This window comes from Myripristis murdjan, chromosome 11 (genome assembly GCF_902150065.1).
Source record: "Myripristis murdjan chromosome 11, fMyrMur1.1, whole genome shotgun sequence".
Lineage (NCBI taxonomy): Eukaryota > Metazoa > Chordata > Actinopteri > Holocentriformes > Holocentridae > Myripristis > Myripristis murdjan.
In genome coordinates, this window is record NC_043990.1 from 21,472,199 (window position 1) to 21,494,741 (window position 22,543).

At 40.7% G+C, this 22,543-nt stretch overlaps 1 protein-coding gene across 5 annotated transcripts in view; it reads left to right on the plus strand.

Annotated features, from left to right (window-relative positions):
• col8a2 (collagen, type VIII, alpha 2) overlaps positions 1–22,543 on the plus strand; it is a 106,737-nt gene that overhangs the window by 5,891 nt on the left and 78,303 nt on the right. The window contains exon 3 of one of the 5 annotated variants that reach the window (XR_003928942.1): positions 1–352. This exon is cut by the window's left edge and continues 135 nt beyond it. The exons of 2 other annotated variants lie outside the window; for them this stretch is intronic. The gene's annotated coding sequence lies outside the window, so the exon portion shown is untranslated. Of the gene's footprint in view, positions 353–22,543 lie in introns of those variants that run through there. 2 more of the 5 variants (XR_003928946.1, XR_003928945.1) reach the window with 2 other exon arrangements.

Genomic DNA, 22,543 nt, shown 5'->3' on the forward strand with positions numbered 1-22,543 from the left:
ACACACAGAGAGTGCAGTCTGTTCTCATCTGCAGCCCTGCCCACAGATGTTCCCTCTCAGGGTGATCTCCAGGATTTGGGGAGCGTTTTGAAGGGCTGGGCCAATGGCGCGCTCCAAAGCCCCAGAGATTTCAGCGGCGGGTGCTAGAAGGGTATTTATGCTACCTGCTGAACTCCACAGAGATGCTGAGCTGGTGCTGACCATGGCATCTGATGGGGCACAAACATCTGTGCATGTGTGTTTATGTGCCGCAAACACTGTCACACATAGACAGGGAATGGAAGATATGGAAGGACACATGAATGCCATCTTTGTTCATGAGAAAATTGAAAATCAAATAAAGACTCACATCCCCAGCTGTGGCAACAATTAATATTGAGTCTGTGTGAATCCTTGCATGATTTCCTTGTTGCAGATATGTTTAATGCTGCAGCCACAGTCCTTTGGGCTTAAGCTCTTGAAGTCTGGAGGTGTTTTTTTTTTGTTTTGTTTTTCTGTTTCTTTTTATGTACAAATTACAGGTTGGCAATGTGCCTCTGATACACATGTTTTCTATTGACTAATTGGAGAGACTCTACATTGGCTATATTTACATCTTTTTTTCCCCCCTCCTCTCTAATAGCTGACTGTATTTTGTAGTTTCAGTCTCTCAAAAGAAAGGGCCAACGGAGAATGTTCCCAATAAAAGCTGAACCCATGTGTGTCTGAAAAACCATTTGTATACAAATCTGTGCCTCAAACGCTTGTTTTGGTGCACTGCACGCTTTTAAAACTTTCAATTTCAGATGTTTTTTATGATGGATTCCTGACCACTAAGCGTGACATGGGGCAGGCTTGTCCCTTATTATGTAATGCTAACAGACAGTTTGAATGTTATTTGTCATGATTGCCCTGGGGCTGGCGGATGAAAATATTTAACCAGGCAAAATTTGCACCGTATTAACATTTTGTTTCTTTCTGACGTCATGTCTATGCTTACCAGCTGGCAATGGTTTGGCTTTGACAGTTACAACCCAGAGGATGGATAAAAAGGTAAGAGAGGCCGTAAAACTAGCCAAAACACACACACAAAAATCACTCTTGAATATTTCATTGGAATTAGGTTGTGAAGGAAAATCTTACAAATCTTACAGTACAATGTATGGAAAGCTGATATAGATATTACCTTTGCAATAGTCACTGCACAAGAGGGCAGTTTGCCACTATCAGAAGCCTATTATATGAAATACTGCATCAATAAGGAGGACAGAGCAATAAATAGTAACAAGATTTTTGTCTCTATTGCTGAAATCAACATTGCGCCTCTGATAGTTACATCAAGTCTGTTCCGGTTAGAAAGGGCCCACAATTTTCCATTGATTATCCCTGAATTTAGCATGGAGTCCCATGATGGATGGTGATATAAAAATGAGACATGTTTAGTATTATTGTGATCCTACAGCATGGTAAAACCATTTCTGCTGTAACTGCATGGTTTGATTTTAATCAGAGGGCAGCAGAATACATTTGTAGGCGTTCCCATCTTGGGGTTGTACAGTCTGCGGTCAATTTAGCCTCCTCCCTCCTCCCGTTTGTGATGAATTCTGAATGTGGAGGACATTAATGACTTGATCATTCCCACCATTTACATCTGAAGGCAACAGGAGTGGTCGTTGTCCAACTGTGGCTGTAGGTCCACCGAGCCAAACTGGCGGTGCAAGTCCCATTCCAGACCTTGATTACACACTGCAAGCTCCCCAAAGAGACTGGACTATCAAGGCACTTAATAGTACTTAAAGCCTTCTGAAATCGAGACTGCCTGCAATCTGTGCAAGTTTTCTCACAGTGGAAATGAATATAACTTCAATGCCATTTCATTTGGAGTCAATGCAAGACCATCATACAGCCAAGACGACCAGGGGCACTTTGATGCCCTGAGCCGCAAGGTTTCGCAATTTATGTTATGTAACGCTCTCTGATTCAGCAGTGCTCGCTGCCGATGAAGAATGTACACAAGTAAAGGAGAGCTGGATCTCTACCTAGGCTTCAATATGTTTCCATTTTGATCCTCAGAACCCACACTGGAAACACAAGACTCCAGCCAAGACCATTTTTTGAAACAAGCACATATGACTGAATGTTACAACTTACAAACACGTTTTCCTTTTCGTAACGTACAGAATGGAAAAGGAGAGAGCAGAGCACTTTGTGTCTTACTGTCTTTAAATAGAACAGCTCACGGGAGGGTTGGGCTTTCCTTTCACGAAAACTACACCTTTGGCTGCAACTCTGTTGGATCGCTCTCCCATTTTTTTTTTTTTTTGGTCACTTTTTTACCTTTGATGTGCAAATAATGTCCAGTGCAATGTCTGAAAATGACTGAAAATGACATGTTCTGTTGCCATTAGCAGTTTTATGACTACAGGATATTCAGCACTGGAGATTTCTTAAAGCTGTTAACCAGAGCCAAAATGTGACGCTGAGTGAGCTACAGAACTGTTTTTCACTACTGACGTCATGGACAGAACATTGACATATTGTGGTCTATAACTTTAGTAAACAATAATTATTAGAGAAATATCCAGTAAATCCTTCCTCGAGGGCTTTATAGCTGGCGTCTCTTCACGTCCACGTGGTATTGGGAGTTTACAAAACATCTGTATCAATAACATTTTTGTTGTCACCCGTTATATGCGAGTTCTATACTCTGATTCTACCAAATGCCTTTGTTTCTGTGGTTCTGAAATTTTCCACTGAGTCGACATAGAGTGTAACCATCTCTCCAGGCCATGGTGTGTGTGTGCCTTTGCGCTTTTAAAGGATGAGGATGGGATTCATTGAGGTTTGAAATGGGAAACAGACTGGTGGAGGCTTTTCCAGGGATGATTATATCTGTGGGATAGCAGGGTCCATCCAAATGTGTGTGGTGTCTTCGTCTCTGCCTGACTCCCTGCTGCCCTTGAGGGGTGGAGGGAGGCCAGAAGCAGGAGGGTGATTGGTTTGTACCTGTGTGTCTTTTGACACTCCCGTCCTCACTGATTTTCACCTTGTCTTTAGTATGTAGCTTTGGTAGTTTGGTATGTCACTCATGCCAGGGCCTTCTATTGCAACTTTTCAGCACTATCCAAACCAAAAGGGCTTGAGTAACTTGATCAGACTCCTTTGGTATGTTTACAACATCTCTAAGCTTCAGCTTACATTTAGTGCACTGCACTGTGCCAAAGAATACAGATATGGATAGAATACCTAGAGGAACAGCAGCATAAATCATATCTTTAACCCTTTTATGCATGGTGTCCACTATACTGGACGGATATTTGGAAACCATTTTGAAACATTCAAGTTGTAGTGCCATGTCCAAACCACCAGGTGGTGGACCCCCAAAGTGTTCTCTGCAATTCCATATGGTTATTATCTTTGTATCTATTTGTCATTTTGAGATATTGCGTCATAAATTCAGAATGACATCGGGAAGAAGAGATGCACCAAGTGCATCAGGAATAACTGTTAAATCCATTTATTCTCAGAGAACCAGACTGGTAAAAAAATACATATATATTTTCCAACTAAATACAATGTAAGAAGTACTTTTCGTCCAGATTTAATAATATTTTTCTTATACATTTTTTTCTATGACTAAAATAAATCTGGGTGTATTCTGCCAATTGGGCATGTATACTTTATTTAAAATTATGATATAATTTACACTTGAAAAGTTTTATTAAACAGCCACATTAAATAGTTTTCACATTTGATAATTTGTTTCAGTGCTTACAGTCTATATTCATTATTCATGTAAAAGTGAAGGTCTGTATGAGAGCATGGATGTGAATGCATGAGGTTGTGTGTGTTTTTGTGTGTGTGCATTTGTGCTCACCTGTGTGTCAATAGCTCCTGTCTGACCCACCCCCAACAGTGCAACTACACTCATTGCAATAACTTCCAGTATCATATTTTGTTGCTTTTTATCTGACCTATATTGAGTTCTATTAAACTTCTTATACCATGGTATCTATTGCAGTGGACACCATGGTGTAAAAAGTTGGTATATGCATAACTGCTTCAGTAAAATATTGTGATTTAATAATTAATTCATGTGAGGGTTAAATTTTCTTAGCTAAATAACAATCAACACATATGTTAAATATGACATTTTAAATATGATATGTGGAAATATGTTAATCATAAAAACCATAATGTGTGTCCATTGTTGTAATTGTATTATTAAAGGAACAACATTCTGGGAATGGCCTCCTGGCATACAATCATAATAATTTCCTGTCTGTTTGTCCACATGATGCTGGTGGTCCTGTGGCTCTTCTTTTGCTTGGTTTTCTGATTTTGTGTTTTGTTTTCTTTTAGATCAGAACCAGGCCCCTAATAGTGCACATGCACTCTGGCCTTTATTACGAGCAAATTCAGAGACTACTTCACTTTGATTGCTTCAAGATGAAAATTTGTGCTTAATCTCTGTTACCTGTTTATCAGTGATCCATTAAGGCCAGAGAAAGCAAAACATCTACCATTTTAACACGAGGGCATGCTTCTGAGCCTTTATTCTTTTTGAGACATAACTTTTTCATGCCTATTGACATAACATGATTAGTTACAATTAGAAATTGAAAAAAGTGAGTATTTTTTATTGTATCTGTGCACACTGTTAGCAAATGACATCTGGCTTTTTCCAAACAGTTTATTTAAAGTCAAAGGCACACTGGCTTGTGCAACACAATGAAGAAGAAAATGGCTTCAGGGGGTAGAGAGTAGGTTTTTGTTTGAGCACATAAATACTGTTTGTGTTTGATGGCTCTGCACAGGGAAAAAAATGGTGTATGGGATCGAGGCAGCATGAGGATGTTTGTGTTTAATAAATTAACCCTGTGTGCTGTTTGCTTACTATTGTTACACGCTCCCATTGGCGCAGAAAGCTTTTGCCCTTTCCGTACCTCCAGCCACACATCGCCAGCTTTCTTGGATCAACACACAGCTTCTCCTTTTTGGGTGTTCATGGCATCGAGTCATAATGTGAACCGTATGTTGGAATCTTGGTTCCATTTGCTACCATCCTCATTCCTTCTATCTTTCATTCCAACTTCCTCTCACTCACTCTTCCTGACCCTCCAGCTGTTTTTTGGGAATATTTCCTTTGTTTCTTTCATCCCCTGTTTTATCTGCGCGTCCTAATGTATTACCTTTTTGAACAGACTATGTGATGCTTATCTCTTACTCTGCCCTCTGAACCTTTACCTTGTCCAAAACTTCACTTTCCATCCCTACTGGCAATCAAAGGTGTGTATATGAGAATGTGTGTGTGTGTGTGTGTGTGTGTGTGTGTGTGTGTGTGTGTGTGTGTGTGTGTGTGTGTGTGTGTGTGTGTAGCGTAGTCTGTCTGTCCACTCTATTCAGCACATCTGTGCAGCAGCTGAACACTCCTCCGGGCAACGTCTGCACTGTTTGGGTTTCAACATTTCATGTGTGTGTTGGGATGTGTGTCTATGTGCAGAGTATATGAGATGCAGTGTGTTTTGTGTATTTGCATATGCACATGCAGCTTTGTTTGCCAGCTGTGCACACTCTTGTCTCCAGTGCGTGTGTATGTGCCTGCTTGTACATGCTACAGTGCAGGTGGATGTCTCTTTCACGCACTCAGTCCGACCCCTTCCCTCCTCTACAAACCTTCCATACCATCCCTGGGCCCTGCAGAGCTAATATTTTATCAGGTAACCAAACACAGCCAAGATGGAGGAGCTGTACATTGCAGACATTGCAGTCTCTTTTATTTTTAGCCCATGGATCAGAGCGAGGTCTGCAGACTGGGTTAATGGCTTTTAGAGAACGGCTGGATTCCCACCACAGCCCTGACACTCTCATGCAAGCATGGAGCCTTTGGCAGACTTTTAGATCTGTGTGAGCTGAGCCAGGTGATTGTCTTTTTTTGCCTGTGTATTTTCTCTGTATGCAGGCATAAATATTTATTACACGGAGTAATAGAGCAGAGGAAACTGTTTGTATTCACTAACCTCCTCTAGATTCACTATTTGCTGGGTACACATGTTATGGATTTTGCTTGATAGCTAGGATTTGATAACAGAACTTTAAAATCATAGTAGCAGCACATGGGGCTTCACGTTGTGTTTGCAGGTTGTCCTGTATGAGACTTCTTCGAACTACAAGTAATGACTCTTGGCTGGTCTGGGACTCAGTATCTAAGGAAGTGATTCCTCAGGAGCTGAAGCTGGCAGCTGTACTTGCTGTGGAAAATTCGACTGGTTCATATGAACAATAGAACATATTTGCGGAGAAAACAAAGCACCGCATTGGCTTAATTCGGCCTTTGCGGTGTGCGCTGGCTTGCTGGCCAAACTTGTGGAATTCTTCGCACACCAGGCACCTAAGCGTGATCATGTGTGAATGGTATGAAATTTCACAATTGGTTGTTTGCCTTGTGGCAAAATATATCAATTTCCTTCTCTGGTTGATTTGCCCTGTTTACATCTCCTCCATTGGTCAGTGGATGAATATGAAGCTGCAACATGAGGCAATTCAAATGAGGCTCATTTTGGAGCAAGTTCACTATTAGTATATGGACACATTTTCTGTATGGTCCCAGTCTCTGTGTAGCCTGGTTGCTCAAACACCCAAAAGTCAGAATAAAACTTTCACAGGCTTGTGTTTACGATTAAAAGACTGATTAACAACAGAAGAACAAAGACTGTCGCTTGGAAAGCCATGCCAAACTGAGCTGAGGCCTGAAAGCTGTCCAGGAGAGAGAAGAAAAGGCTTTGTACATGGCAGAACATTAATGACCAAGTATAAACGGGGCACATGTTTTAAATCCGCAGCGCTGTTTGACATGTCTTGTTTCTAAAAACGTCATCTCAGCTGTTATTGCTCAATCTAGCATTTCTCGCTGCTGTGGCAAAACAAACTGCAGAGGAACGGAAGCGAGCAAAATGTAGGTAGAAAAAATGAGGCAGAGCTGGGAAAAAACGCAGTGAATTTCCTGAAATGATCCCCTTCGCTTTCTGCTCTCTGAAACCAATGATTAATGGGCAGGCAGCACAGTGATTTGGTATAATCGAGGTGGCAGGGATTGGTGCTACATACATCCAAATTAAGATTAATGGAGAGAACCTTAATGTACTTGTTGAGGAGGTGCCCTGCACTTCCTCATAGTGAGAGTAACTTCTTGCCAAGAACTGAAATTGAGTTATTTGGTTATGTCTGAGCACAATTTAGCTTTAGTGTTTCTAAAATATACTTGCAGGTACATCGAATTTCTCAGCGGCCACTTCTTGCTCTGAATTCAGTTCTTTGAATTTTGCCGTTTCTTGGTCACTTGTCAAAATGTATTCCCAGATATTAAGTAAACATAAATTTTCCTAAGTAGCTATTTTTCATTTTTACCTGACTTATTTGAATACCCCTGTGTCCCATTTGGTTTATTTCAGACTTAATTCACAGTTATAACTTCAACATTAATTTCTAACTGGTTCATTCTATAGATGGATTTCAGCACATCTTGAACTTATTCAACATGTATTTGAGTTTTTTTTTTTTTTTTTTTTTTTTTTTTTTCAAATACACATAGGATAAGTTTTGTTTTGTAAGTGGTTTTAATAGAGGTTTTGCTTGAGAAATAGGAGGGTGGGAGGCTGACAATGGATATATTTTGTTGTGAATTTATTGACCTTTGATAACAACAGAGGCTGCTGTGTAAAGGAGAAGTTAGAATTCATTCCTCTCTGTTTCTCTCTCTCTCTCTCTCTCTCTCTCTCTCTCTCTCTCTCTCTCTCTCTCTCTCCCTCTCTCTCTCACACACACACACACACACACTGATGTATTTTCTTATCACTCTCTGCATGCTGTGTGGATAGCTGGCATGCCACTGGAGTCACAATATTCAACAATAATCGCTAAAGTCCAGAATGAACCAGAACACAAATTAACACATTTACAACACAGTGGGTTCACTCTCCCCATATCAGTCAGGCCCAGTGACCGGGCTTTCTGTAACACTGAATGTCACAATACACACACACACACACACACACACACACCTTTCAACATAGTGAGTGGTCATCACATGGGAATGGAAAACCACAAGAAAGAAGAATTCAGGGAACAAAAACAGTGAATCGAGCTATGATCAAAAAAGCCAACAGTGTGATATAAATCAGCAGTGTTTTCTGACCACTGGATGACGGAGCCTGGCTACAGTGTGTTTGTGTTTACGAGGGAATCGAGTGTTGTTTATGAATGAGGCGAGAGTGGCGCATGCGGGTTACCATGGGAGCAGACAGATCATCTGGGGGTCATATGAGAGAGGCCTGGGCCACTCTGTCATCGCATAGTGATGCTCTGTGCTTTGATTTTCCCTTATTAGCTCCCTTATGTTTGCCTGTGTATGTCTGTGTATGTGCCTGTGTGTGTATGTGTGTATGTGCGCGCACCCACACCCATGCGTGTGTGTCTGGGCTGGCTCAATTCACAATGCCTGCATCCTCAACAATTTATTTAATAGTGGAATGTCATCCATAAAAGATGAGCATCGTTAGTTTTTTAGTAGAGATGCTTTGGCTTTTGCTGCAGCCTTTCTAAATCATAAACTCACACTGGTTGTAAAGACACAGTATGAAACAAGCCATACATGATTTCAAACTGTGTGCCGAGGTTAAACTGATAGATCTATTTGCCAACATGCTGGGCTATTATTGACCTTTCATCAACGAGAAAAGCAAAGTTGTTTAGTTGTTGACACTACTGTGCTTCCTGGTGCAGATTCAGGCTCTTTGACTTTGTGCATGATGAAAGAAAAAAGGAAATTAGAAATTATAGTTCCAGGTGTTCTGTAACGTCAGCATTCTTGGAGTAAAGTGATGCTACTTTAAATGTGATGCCTGGTGACAAGGGCTTATACCCAGTGAACTTTTTACTGCAACATTTTTTGCAACTGTTGTTAACTTTACAACAGTTTTTAAGTTGAGAGAAGACCTCTGCCAACTCGGATCTTCTTGTTTACCTAATTAAGATGTTCTTAAGGCTAGAGATTCTCCAGATACTTTTGTTGAATAAACACAAAACTTCTGTTTCAGTGATATAAAGCTTTCTTTTAATTTCCTTTGCAAATCAAGGAAATTTGTGTTGCTATTATTTATTTTAGGAAGCCTGTTTATAAAACTAGCGAAGATTGTGGACTTGTATGGTGTTGGCAGGTACGTTTACACTGGCCTCATCAATTTTGCCAGAACTTGTGTGTAAACAAAGTACAAAAATACACTAAATGTGAGTTTTCACATTAAATCTTTCTAATATTAAGTTATTGATGGAAAAGTCGGCGTGACTCAGGAGGTAGAGCGGTCCACTGGTAATCGGAGGGTTCTTGGTTCGACACCCGGATCCTCTAGAGTGTGTCGAAGCGCCTTTGAGCAAGATAATGAAACCCTCACCGTTCCTGATGGACAGCTAGGCACCTTGCACGGTAGCCTCTGCCATCAGTGTGTGAATGTGTGTGTGAATGGGTGAATGTGAGGCAAACATTGTAAAGTACATTGAGTGGTCAGTAGACTAGAAAAGCGCTATAGAAATGCAGTCCATTTACCATTTAAAAGTCAAACACACTTTATGTTTGACCAACTTGTTTGCACATGCTCATATGGTGGATACTTTTGTTTTTGAAAATCATATTTTATTTCTCTGTTTCTGGAAAAAACAAAAATCTGTCCACAAGGGAGTGTCATATGAGCATGTGCAAAGAAGCTGATATGGCGGAGTCACAAATGCAAGTACTGGAGTCGGATAAGTGTGACTTATTCATATGGACAGACCAAGTAGAGCTCTTACTAAAAGTTATGAAAGAACACAAAATGTTGAAAATAACGAGAGCGTCTCCTATTTTGAAAGTCACAGCTGTGTGTGACAAGAAGCAGAGAGGCAGCGGTGGTGATGTCAGCGTTGTCAGATTGCATGACAAAACATGACAAAATGAAAACGGCAGCTTTTTAAAAAATACCACTTTAAAGATGAAACCTGGCAATTCTGGTGACCCCATGACCTTCCCTCTAGCATCACCAGCAGCCTCAGCAGGGCATCTGCATTTGAAACAAGGCACTTATTTATGCCTCTAATAAAGGCAAAGGAATTACTACAAATCCAAGCTGTATATTCATATATTTTATACCTCATGAAATTTAGAGTGGATTGTTAACAGGACAGAAGATTTAACTAAGCCCAGTGATTTAAGGTAGGATGAAAGGGAGGAAGGTATTGTTGTCATCTTTGCTCGTTTTTCTTTTAGCTATTTCTAAATGTCTCAGAAAGTTACTAATGGTTTGGCTCCAGTCTAGCCGACAGATAGCCCTTGGCCCAGCAATCAGTGGAATACATTTTGAAGGTAATTCGGATCTGGAATTTCCGCCATTAGATGATGATTGTGCGGGTGGGAAGGGCCAACATCTGGGAATTAAAGTCGTCGGTTAAATAACGATGCACTGAAGTGCCGTTTTCAAGTGTCCTGGATCAGTCCAACCTGGAAGAAGATTTGATAAATGGCTGTGAATTTGTATGTTGAGGCTACAACACTGCAGTTTAAAGGACTGCTCAGCATTGATTGGTGTTGATTTAGGTTGCTCGCTACCATGTGTCTTGTAGTTTACCTTGATTTATTGTACTGATCTAGAAACAGTAAAATCTGAAATATACAAAAAATATGATGCAAATCCATGATTCACGTACATGTACAGTCAGGATTTTGTGACAGCAAGTTATGCTGCTGGTGTGGAAACGTTTACATGGCAATCACCCATCACAGCTATGCTCTTATTTACATGTTAGCTTCAAACTTACTTCTAACTGACAGACCCATTTAACAGCACCTTTTCTTATGTGGTGACTGCCAAAATCAAATGGATATGATTCAGTAAGTTTTCATTTCAGATTTGTTGTGCAGTTACTCAGTACTAGCTAGGATGTCTGTGTGTGCCATAACCGGGGTTAATTCTGGCTCCACATTTTGATTGTCCATACAAGTGCACTGAGTATTTTGTCTGCTGTCTGAGTGGAAGACCCTTTGAAACACCATTTAAACTAAATGTTGTTACTGAGACATTTCCAGCCTGCACATAATAAAATTCTGGGGGCAAATGCTGCATGCTTGTATATTTTTGAACTGATCAAATTTAAAGATAATGAATATCAGCACAATGTACACAAAGTTCACATCCTCAGACATGCATGCATATTGTGCAAGGAAACACAACACCAAACAATGTAAAACTGGTATCAAGGGGTCACGTATGTGTCCTAGACTAACAGTCTGTCTACATGTTAGTCTGTTGGTTAGTGAGTTGTCATTTCAATCCACACAGCCGAACCAAAAAACAACAAGGAAACAAGGGCTGGTGGAAGGAAGCCATGAATGCCACAGGGCAATTTAAATCCAGACATCCACCGAGTGAGACTCTGTAGCTGTCGATATGCTGGCCAGACAAAGTGACTCGGTCACCTTACAGAAATAATGAGGAGAAACAGCCCATTTGCACAGACAGACAAACTGATTGACAAAGGGATAGAGAAACATATTTTAAGGCAAACAGACAGAGCAGACAGTCATTTTTGCCCAGACTGGAGTTTTTTTTTTTTTTTTTTAACATTTCTTGGAGGCAGAAAAATTGGTTGAGTTTTAAAACCTCAGTGAAGCCCAGTGAAAATGAAAACTGGAGGACAGAAAATGATAGTGATATTATAAAACTTCGTTCTTTTGCTATTTATTGAAAAAATAAATCCTCAAAATACAAAGTTACTTTGGTTTGCAACTTAGTCTAACACAGAACTTCAAACTAGCCGTGCTGCCCTATAGCTATGTAAACAAGTTAGCTAGCCTGCTGATCTTCCAAGATCATGAATGCTGTGATAATGAATGAAAGATGCAAAATAATTTGCCCCCAAGTGTTTTTGTGATGTTGTCATGAAATTTATGACCAGAGTTTGCAGAGTTTTTGTGCCGGTTAACTTGTGCTCCGAAAACTGGTGGTCTGATCTCCGCCCATTGAGCTCTAACTAGTGAGATTTTTTTCTGCCTCTAAAGCAGCTCTGTCTATGACATGTTCATATAATTAAAGCTACGATCTGCTGTTTGTGCATGAATAGACACACACACACACACACACACACACACACACGTGCACGTACACACATATGCAAACGGGATATTATGATGGGGACGTTCTCTCAAACAGGAAGCATTTTAACCCAAGCGACAGTGCAGTTTATTTTCATAATGGTTTGTTTAGACCTCAGCAACATTTCCCCCAGCGGTATTGTATGCAAATGTCTGATTTATTTTGATACACTCGCCTGCTCCTCCAAGCGATGAAACTTGGATGCTGGATCCAGTTAATGCGGTGAAAGTTTTTTCCTCTTTCTTTTTCTTCATCAGATAGAGTTTTGTTTTTTCCAGATGATAGCAAACATGGGAAATTTCATTGTTTGTTTTGTTGCAACAATCACGCCAGCTGAGTGGTGGAAATGGACATTGTTGGATCTGTCTTGTTATCGATTATATCTTGTACAAACATGTATTAGAAATATGATCGTGCAGTTACATGTTACTGAGGTTCCTTATGACTAGAACAGTTTTGTATTTGCTCTGAAATCTGAAAATGTTATTGCAGGTTTTTTTCATAATAAGCATTACACTGATACAATATCATGTCAAATATTTTTAGCTCACCCACAACAAGTCTTTACTATATTTTCATCATATCACTCATACAGCTTGAGTTCCTCGTTGCAGTGATTCATGTTTTTACACACGTGCGTTGTGTGTGTCTGGTCTGCCTCACACCATCGCAGCAGAATTGATTTCCTCAGATTGTCTCATCACCCAGTGAGAGCAGGAAGCAGGAAGTGCTTGTAGCCATGGCGCAGCGTGAAAGTTATGTTCTGACAAATACTGCCCGGTGACATTTGGCAAGGAACATTGTTGCTGTCTGGACCTCCCTGTAAATGTACAGACGTGTGTGTGTATGTGTGTCTGTGCGAGTTTTCCTGCCTCCTTAATGTGTCTCTTCCTCAGTCTATTTGTCTTCTCACAGACGGGCGGCTGATTTAGCACAGCAGGCTCATGGGAGATAAGCTTTGGGGGTCAGAGAGCGCTCTTAAAGCAGTCTTCCTCCGTCGACCACCTCCTCCAGCTCAGGCGTTTTCTCAACCTCTCTACGCCTACTGCCCGCCTGCACACACAGACAGACACCCAAATATCATCCCAGCCAGCAATCAAAACAAAAGATAATGACTTTTCATACACCTCTGGCCCCGGGAATCACTCTGAGCCATTCCAAAGCAGTAGTATGTGCTGGAGTCTCAACTTGAGCACTGTCAAGATAAGCTGTGATCTATGTCAGCATAATACAGCCAACTGGAGCTGGAGGGAGGAGGCTGCTGGAGGGGGTTACGGGCACTCCAAGGAAGATGAATGAAGTGTGGGCCCCAGCCTCAGCCTGTCTCCCCCCCTGGAACCCTCTTCTCCTTATCCCTGGAAGTCACCCCTGACAGAGGCCCTATTTGTCCAATTCACATTTGCTCTATGTCAAAGGGAAGGAATGGGGGGATGAAGGAGACGACGGCGGAGGCGTGTGTGTGTGTCAGCATGTGTTTGAGTGCGTTATGTAACAACAGTGCTTTGATATCTATACCCATGCATGCACACAGAGGCACATGCACTCACATATACCCACTAGACTGCCAGAAAGTCCCTTTGATTGTAGCGAGGGGCCCCCCATACAGACCAGCTGGCTAGTGTCAGGTACCCAGTGAAGTCAGGCGCTGGGATATGGGAGGTCGACGGTCTAACTACCCACTGGGGAGCTGAGACTTTATGACTGACCTGTAGTCACCTGTCACCCCGCAATCCTCTAACTGCCACTGAGGTCATGCTAGCATGTGTGTGGCTTTCAGACCAATGAAAGAGACAAACACAGCGAGAAGTACACTCTGAGAGAGCAAGAAAGTGAGAGAGAGAGAGAGAGAGAGAAAGAATTAGGCAGAGATACTTGGGCTCATTCATCATGCAGCCTAGAAAACGTATGGAGAGTGCTGGTAATAACAAGCAATTTCAAATAGTGGTACAATGTAAATTAGTAAGAGTTCCTAAAAACATTTGGAATGTGTAACAAATGTTTTGGGCCCTGCATTTCGGTGTTTTTAGACATTCCAGACATACATTGATGAGGGTCATTTGTCTTATGTGGTCATTTGTGTGAGTGCCTGCATTTCTGCGTTTGTGTGTGTGTGTGTGTGTGTGTGTGTGTAAATGAGAGCAATGTGGGAGGAGCAGATAGGAAACAAAGTGGTTTTAGTCAAGGGATTAGGTATAAATGGGTGTACTGCATAAGACAGGAAAAACAAAGTGAAGATAGATAAAGTGATAGGGTGGAGTGAGGCGGAGAAAATTAAAGGAAAATAAATGGGAGGGTCTAAAGGCAAATAGAACAGCAGAATAGGGTGGAAAATAATGGAAAAAGAAGGGGAAGAGGGCTGAGCTGAGGCCTGAGGGAGTGGCAGCGAGGGTCGTTTGAGTTGGAGCGAGAGGAGAAGGGGCTTTGGGAGGGGAAGGGAGAGGGACACACTGAAATGTTGAAAAACCTCACAATTGATGGTGTTTGATTTCCACAGTAATTACCATTCCTCTGGCTTTGTGCATTCCCAATCTGGGCCTATCTTATATCCACGCCACATTCCACAGATGACTGGCTGGCCTACTGCTTCTCCATACTGCCCACGGACAGTGTCTGAGAGAAAGAGAGAGAGAGGGAGACAGTGAGAGAGAAAATTTTACTTGTTATGTTCTCCTGTGAAATATCGCACAGCAAAACAGAAGAAAAAGTAGCTAAAATATTACCTTAAAATCTCAGCAATTCCCACACCCTCCCTCATATTCACACCCACACACCCACTTATAAAACACACAAGCACAGTTGACTTTCAAAAACCAACAGTCAGATATCATTTTCCCACTGAACATATCACATTCTCCTAACCCCAAGCATATATAAATGTGGCAATATCATCTCTGGGTTTGTAAGATTGATTTCCCTCACCTTGAGGGAAAAGAAAGGAAAGGAAAAAGAGAGAAGTGCATTGCAAAGCTTATTCACACACAGATCTAACAGCCACAGAGTGTTACTGTATGAAATGAGCAGCAGTATAGAAAATGCCCACTTCACTTTTCTCTGTTGGTAATTCTTCATCAGACGAGAGCCAGTGAGCCAGGCCAAAGTACATGTGGCCTATCAGAATTAACTGCTAGTGGATTACTGACTCAGGATCCTGCTGGTGCAATAGCACAATGGGGCTTGGTGTGTGTGTGACTGTGTATGTGTGTGTGTGTGCGTGTGTGTGTGTACATGTGCGTATTCATGATTGCATCTTGCTTTTGTTCATAAGGGTTTGAAGGACTTTATACTTTTTATATAGGTGAATACAAGTTCTAGCATACATATCCTTACCTGTCTGTTTATGGGATGTGTGCGTGCATGTGTGTGTGTGTGTGTGTGTGTGCGCGTGTGTGTGTGTGTTTATGGGTTTGTGTATGTGGGTGTGTGAGACAGAGTTTGTGTGTGAGAGATTTAGAGCTGCCACATGCAGAGGAACAGACTATAGATCAGCAGGCCCCCAGACTCCTGAGCACCTGGAGGTCTCAGGGTCCAGCCGCTATCCCATCAGCCCTGGCATCAATCACAGTCCAGTTACCCAGCAGGAGGGTGGAATATGGAGGCTATACGTCCCCGAATCCTGCTGAGAAATAACTGGAAAGTCGCCCTCATATTTTCCAATATTGTACAGGGTAGCATGAGAAAAAGCACATACCACCAAAGATTAAATGTGCATTCAGCACAGTAAGGCACACATGCATTTATGCAGACTGGTGACACAACACACACACATGCACACATGCACTCTAAAACAATTATACTGGGGGCTACACTTGTAAGTTTGAAAAGATGACCTTCACATCTGCATGGGTGATCACTGAATCACTGGAGTCTAGACAGAATACTCTGAGCTGTCCTGCTCTGTTTCTTTTCAACTACTCTGTTCTTTATTGGCTGATTTATTGTTTCCCATCCAGCACTGCAATGCTATGTCAAAGGATATTTTTATATACTGTATATTTAACCTTTATTTAATTTGTGATTGAGAATCTCACTTTCAAGGGAGATCTGGCTGAAATACAAAAAGCTGCAGACAAGTCAGCAAATACAACATATATCACATGAAGTAAAAACATTAAAAGGAAAGAGAAAAATGAAGGACAGAAGATGGGGAAGCAGGGGAGAAATTTTTAGAGAGACAGAATAGCAATGAGAACAGAGAAAAGGTGAGATAAATAAACTATTACAGTATAGCAACTACAATCTCATTAAATGTCATGGACAGGTTCCTCCTGACAACTGGACAAATATCTTTCAACATGCTAAGTAATAAGTTGTTCAGTTTCAAGTCATCTTCCAGGGCACTGAAAGAGGATGATGCTGTGAGCATGATTTTTTTTTTTTTTTTTTTTTTTGGTAAGTCAGTTCAAATCTCTGACTGTACCAAACTGCAAAGTCATATAGCACAGAGATATGAAAGAAACTTTCTACAAATCAATATAAGACAAGCTAAGTCAGTCTTTCCCTAGTATCACACAAGAAGTGTTTCTATAATAAAACTCTATTTTTTGGGCTTGGCTTAAAAGAAAGACAATTATCAATTAAAATACTCAGATTCTATGGGATCAGATTTGTGCCAAAAAGATCAAACAAAACTTCTACAGTATCAAGCAAAAACTCAAATTTGAGAGAGAGGGAAAAAAAAACACTGAAGCAAAAAAAAAAAAATGTCTCCTCAAAAGTAAAACTTAACTTACCAATAAATTACTTGTGTAATGGAGCAAAGTACGGTAATGGCCTTTTACATTTTTGATATATGTTTTACAGCTCCCCCTGCTTCTTTATCACTGATAAGACTTTTGTCTTCACAGTGGGCTTTGTGGTGTGCCAGCTCTCTCCTTTTTGCACTGTCTGAATTTTGTTTGCAATTCTGGCACAAACATCTTTCGTGGGTGAGTTTCTTCAGGGGTGCGTCCCCATTTGTTAATGAGTTTTTGAGTGACAGCTCAGTGTCCAGTGTTCAGTGCAGCAAGCGCAAGTTTTTCTTTTGCCAGACTGGACAACCTAAACAGTGGTACTGGGCATTCACTACCAATCTTCATTTGATTCCTAAGGACTAATAAAGTGCATGTACTGATCTTGAGGGTGTGTTCTGTTGCTGTATTTAGTTACAAGCAAAGCTAAGCCACTGTTTAGGTTGTCCAGTCTGCCAAATCTTTTTTTTTTTTTTTTTTTTTTTTTTTTTTGATTCCATAACATTCAGCTTAGTGTGTGATAGTTCATATAAATACTGAAAAAAAGGAGGACCAAGTGTAGAACCCTGAGGTACACCTTTCGAGACTGGGGTGATTTCAATACTTACTCCATAGTTTTGGACACACTGAGACCTGCTTGAGAAAGTTATCAAAACAGCCAACACTATGTCCTAATAAGCTAGTTAGAAGTCTTCCTACCTCTACCTCACTATAGATGGGTTGACAATATTGGTTGAGTAAATCTACAAATAGTGCTACACAACAGTATAATTGATTGACTCCAAACAGCTCCTGTAGTTGTATTGTGTTTCAAAAACATGTGATAACTGAGTGATAACGAGTGATAACTGGATGAAATGTTCTGTCAGTAGATGATACTAGATTATTATTTATGTGTCTATTATCTATTTACATGCTCTGAGGTTTGGTTAAGAATGTCACTCTTGTGCTTATTTTTCATTGAAACAGGATGTTTATGAAAGATTACTTTTGTACATACTGCTGCTGTTTGAAAACCTAATAATTCAAATCTTGCTGATTTTCATGTCTTTAGTGAAATGATTCCATGCTCCTTTATACAGTAAGGAAAAGCCCAGTTGGTAAATTTAAAAAAAAAAAAAAAAAAAGAACTGCGTGGTGGTAAGAGTAAAAACCAGGCTGTGTGCTTTAGTTTCTGAAAAGCTGACATTTTGTAGATTTTTTTTACCTGACAGCAACAATATACTGCACATGGATTTTGTCACTCAGTACATTCTCTGTAGGAGAGTCATTAGTATTTCATCAAGCTTTCAGCTCTATGATAGTATTTCAGTATTTCCTTTGCCAAGACTTAAGAAATCTTTTTGCTTGGACAATGTTTGACTTATATGTTCTTGAAGGAGAAGTCAGGTAAAATTCTGTAATAAATAGCAATGAAAACATGTTTATTGAATGAGTAATATCACAGGGCAAATGGTAATGTTTTCTGACATAGTTACATTCTACATTCAGAAGGATGAATCTGAACTCTTCATCCCCCTCAAAGTCCCATTTTTTGGTACTCTAGGTAGTATAAAATTAATGTCTTGCAAATATTAAACTTTGGATGTCTGAAAATGTTTTCCATATAAATGCAGACAAAAGAGAAGATTGTCTTTTTTGGCCCACTGGGTTCTATTTGCTGGCTTACAGACAAGTTAGGATGTCTGTTTGGGTGCTTTCTGCTCTCATGTTAAGGATTGTTGAGACTAGTTCTCAGCAAGAAACAAAAACAAGAAACACCATAAAATTTAGGTCTTGTGTTTCTTTTTTTTTTCTTATCTGGAGAAAGTTATCCGTGCTTTCATCTTACCATGTCTTGATCATTGCAATGCTCTTTAGACCTGTTTAAGTCAGAGGTTATTATTATGTTGAAAAAGTTATTAAAATGATTACTAAAGGGTTTGATACATTTTTTATTTAAAAAACAAAAACACCAAATACAAGCTGTAGCTGAGATTTGCTTTTGGAGAGTTTCTTTGCTTAAAAAATGTGTCGCAGGATTGTCGTCAAGATATATATTTCAGAGGGCGCAGTTTCATCACCATGTATTCATATACAAATGGGACATAATGGATGAAAGGGATGGAGTTGCTGCTATTGGAGGACTCTTGGGCAGATTATCAACATTTCTTCTCCCAAAGACATTGAATATTTGTAGAAGTGACATGTGTGTATTTGGGTAGGGAGGAGAGAAGTCGTTTAAGCCAAAATAGAGGAGGGAAAATTAAAGTGAGAAAACAAACACTGTGAATTCAGTTGCACCCTTCAGTTGTGCAGTGATTGCAAATATGAAACGCATTTTCCATTTTCCCTCTCTGCCGTTCAAGGACAATTTTGCAGTCTTCCACCTACCTCCATTTTTCTCTCTTTTATCCCTCTTTTATAAGCCTTGCCTCAAATCCACAAAGTGATGTGTCTTACCTTACCTCCACTAAGCAGTTTTTTTCCCCCTTCCTCCTCTCCGGGGATCCAGGATAAATATTTAGCATTTCCCTGTTCCAAACTGGTGTCCCACAGTATCAAATGCTTTTTTCCGCAAATGCTCACAGGTGCGTGGCCAAGTTCACAGCTTTGGAAATGTTTTTCCTTAGGGAGGTTTGATCGATATATCCGGAAGAAACTCGGAACGACTCCACGGCCTGGGATTGCGCTGGATTTGGGAATTATCCACTGATGTGTTGCAAAAGGGCTGGTGAAACACTCCTCTGCAACAGACTTTGATCAAGCGCTATGGGAGAGGACAGGAGCGGCAATGGCCATATTAGTTTTGACTGGCCTAAGTGAAAAATGTCGCAACAGAGAATAACAGATGGCACAGAGAAAGAGAAAAATGAATTTCGTAGAGCAAGGTGTAATGTGTTTTTACCAACCTAAATCCAGGGGCAAAAGGAGAAAGACTGCAGGTTCAAGCTTGCAAACAATATCTGGGTTACATTATTATATAACATTGTGGATTCCTGGTCTGTTTTGGATGGCAATAGCTTTCAGCTGAATACCTTTGAAGATTCAATTTAATATTATGTTATATCTATCTTTGAAAAACTGATACTGCCGGACCTGGGATATCATCTGCTGTCTTCTTCTATGCAGAAATAAGAACTTTTCTTCATTTGAGCTCTGTGAGATCTATGTCCGTGCACACACACATTGGCTAACCTCTTCTGTCTCACTGTCTCATTCCCAGCATGCGGTGTGGAGGAAATTGAGACAACAATATTCTAGTGATAAGCTGTAAATTGTTCTCTGAGGGCCACTTCATCACCGGTGCAGACAAGGCCCACAAAAAAAAAAAAAAAGAAAGAGAGAGAGACATGGTCTCTCCTTTTGTATTATACACTCACTCTCTTTCTGCTTTCCACAGATTTTTTTTGTGACACTCTTTGACAACAGCCACATCAAGGACTTGTGATTGTGTAGGTTTTCTCAGACAAACACTGTATTCTTCCATTTTTCTCGCTTCACACTTGTCTATTCATGCGTCATTGCACGGTCACTTTCTTTTACTAAGTCTATCCATCATGCTCTTTCAAGTGTCTTTTCTCCAATTTGAACTATTGCAAAAATGTGTCTGTCTGTTCCCTTTTAAGGAATAGGAAGGAATGCTCTCATCACCGTCTCATTCTCACTCCTCTTTTTTTCCCCACCTTCTTTCAATATGAAAGAATCAGTGAAGGGGTTCATGTCTAGACTTCTGTCCAGAGATAGTCAAAATAAATCAAGGAGAGTTGCACTGGACTCAATAAACTGAAGAGGTTAGCTAGTGGTAGACTAACAATTGCTCTGCTGTGGTTGGGCAGCGAGGCGGCTGGAATACTTGGCATTATGTCAGACCTCAAGGGATTCTGGGACAATAAAATAATGCCCTCACCGTCCATCTGTTTCTTCTCCTCTGGCAAATAGGGTCGTCATCCAAACTGGCCCTATCATCCCATGACTGGAGTGGTTACGCAATGGCTTGCGATTGGTTTCTTGGTTTTCTGTCTTTTTCTTACTGGTCTTGTTTTCACAGACAGTGGCATAAGGTGGCATTGGGCTGAATGAAAGGGAAAGTGAACAGGAGAGAGAGAGAAATAGAGTAAGAGTGTCAGAGAGAGGATATAGAGATAAAGAGGTTACTCAGCTGTGTCCTATCTCTCCGTTTATTTAGCCCAGACAGAGAGAAAGGGAGAGAGAAAAGTAAGTTGTCTTGGGAGCGATGTGTATATTTGTTCTAACTGCTGGGTCAAATACAGGGCAAGGGTCAGATGTACTGTAACAGCCCTGGGCTGTTCTCACTGAAGTGGAAGAAGAAGAGAGAAGATCAAATTTTAACAGGGTGGAAGAGCTCCCCCAGTGGTCCCCTATTACTGGATCCTCCTCCAAACTATTTGACCTGCAGCCATCAATCAACAGCTCTCATAGGTAGTCCAAAGGACATGGACATGGAGAGAGGAGGGGGCGAGGGAAAGAGCCAGAGAGAGTGTAAAATAGAAAAGAACGTTAAAAGGCAGACGGTGTTTTCAAGTGTGTACTTTGACTCTTTCTTTTTCTCCCCTCCTTCAACCCTGCGTCTGCCTGTTTGTCTTGTCTAAAATAAATAGGAATGCTTTAGGTGAGTGAACTTTCCATTCTCCTATTTTAAAATACAAGCATCATACTTAAGGAAAGCCCCAACAGTTGGGGAAAAAAATGAGCAATGAGCATATGTTCGCTCTCATCCTTGGCCTGACATAGATGGCTGCTCTCCCCATTTGAGCTGCATTAAGTGTAGCCCTCCACTGTGCTCCAAGCAAGATGCTATCGATGGCAGCAACAAAGTCCGGTCTTACCCCCTGCACTCCCTGATCCAATCTTAGCAATACCAGTAAATTTTTGGCATTCCTTGCCCACATTGGCATACCTCCTGAAATTTGTCCCATACCTCCTTCCCTTTGACATAGCCAATGAGGGGAAATGGCAAAGACCGGTCAAACAAATGGGAGTGTTTGAGTCGGGAAAAACAGGCCTGATATTCAACAGGAGCCCAGCGTCTGGATATTACAATATTATGGTGTGTTAAAACACAGGTTATACGAGACCCCAGATGCACAGGCTCAGACTTATATGCCACAGGCCTCAAATAAAAAGCATAAAAATATGCACATTGTTTCAAAATGACCTAATGCCTAGGATGTAATTTTCTGACTCTGAGCAGGCAGGTACTGCCACAGAAAAGTTCATTGCTCATTTTAGCTTATAAGGACCAATAAAATTTGGCCTGAGGTGTGTGTGTTCACCTCCTGAGTGGATACACCTGGTTGAATGTTTTTTGTGTGGGTGCGTGTGTGCAACGTGCAGTTTAGAATTTCTTCAGTCTTGTGAGTCTCGTGAAAATTTAGTCCAATCTTTGGCATTCAAGTCACTTACCTCTAGGACTGTCCACTTAGTCTCATTTCATTGAAGGGTCATGGTCTAAACTCCATTTTTCAGTTTCAGAGTAATGTGTTCATGTGACCAGACAGATATTCTAAATATTGGACTTTTAGACCCCAGTACAATTACTTGTCTACAAAACTGTTAAATTATGCTGTACAATCTGTTTAAAAACATATTGTGCTTTTGGGACTGTAAAAATGTGGCTTTGATAACTTTAGTTAGTTTAGGTTTATTAGATGGCGG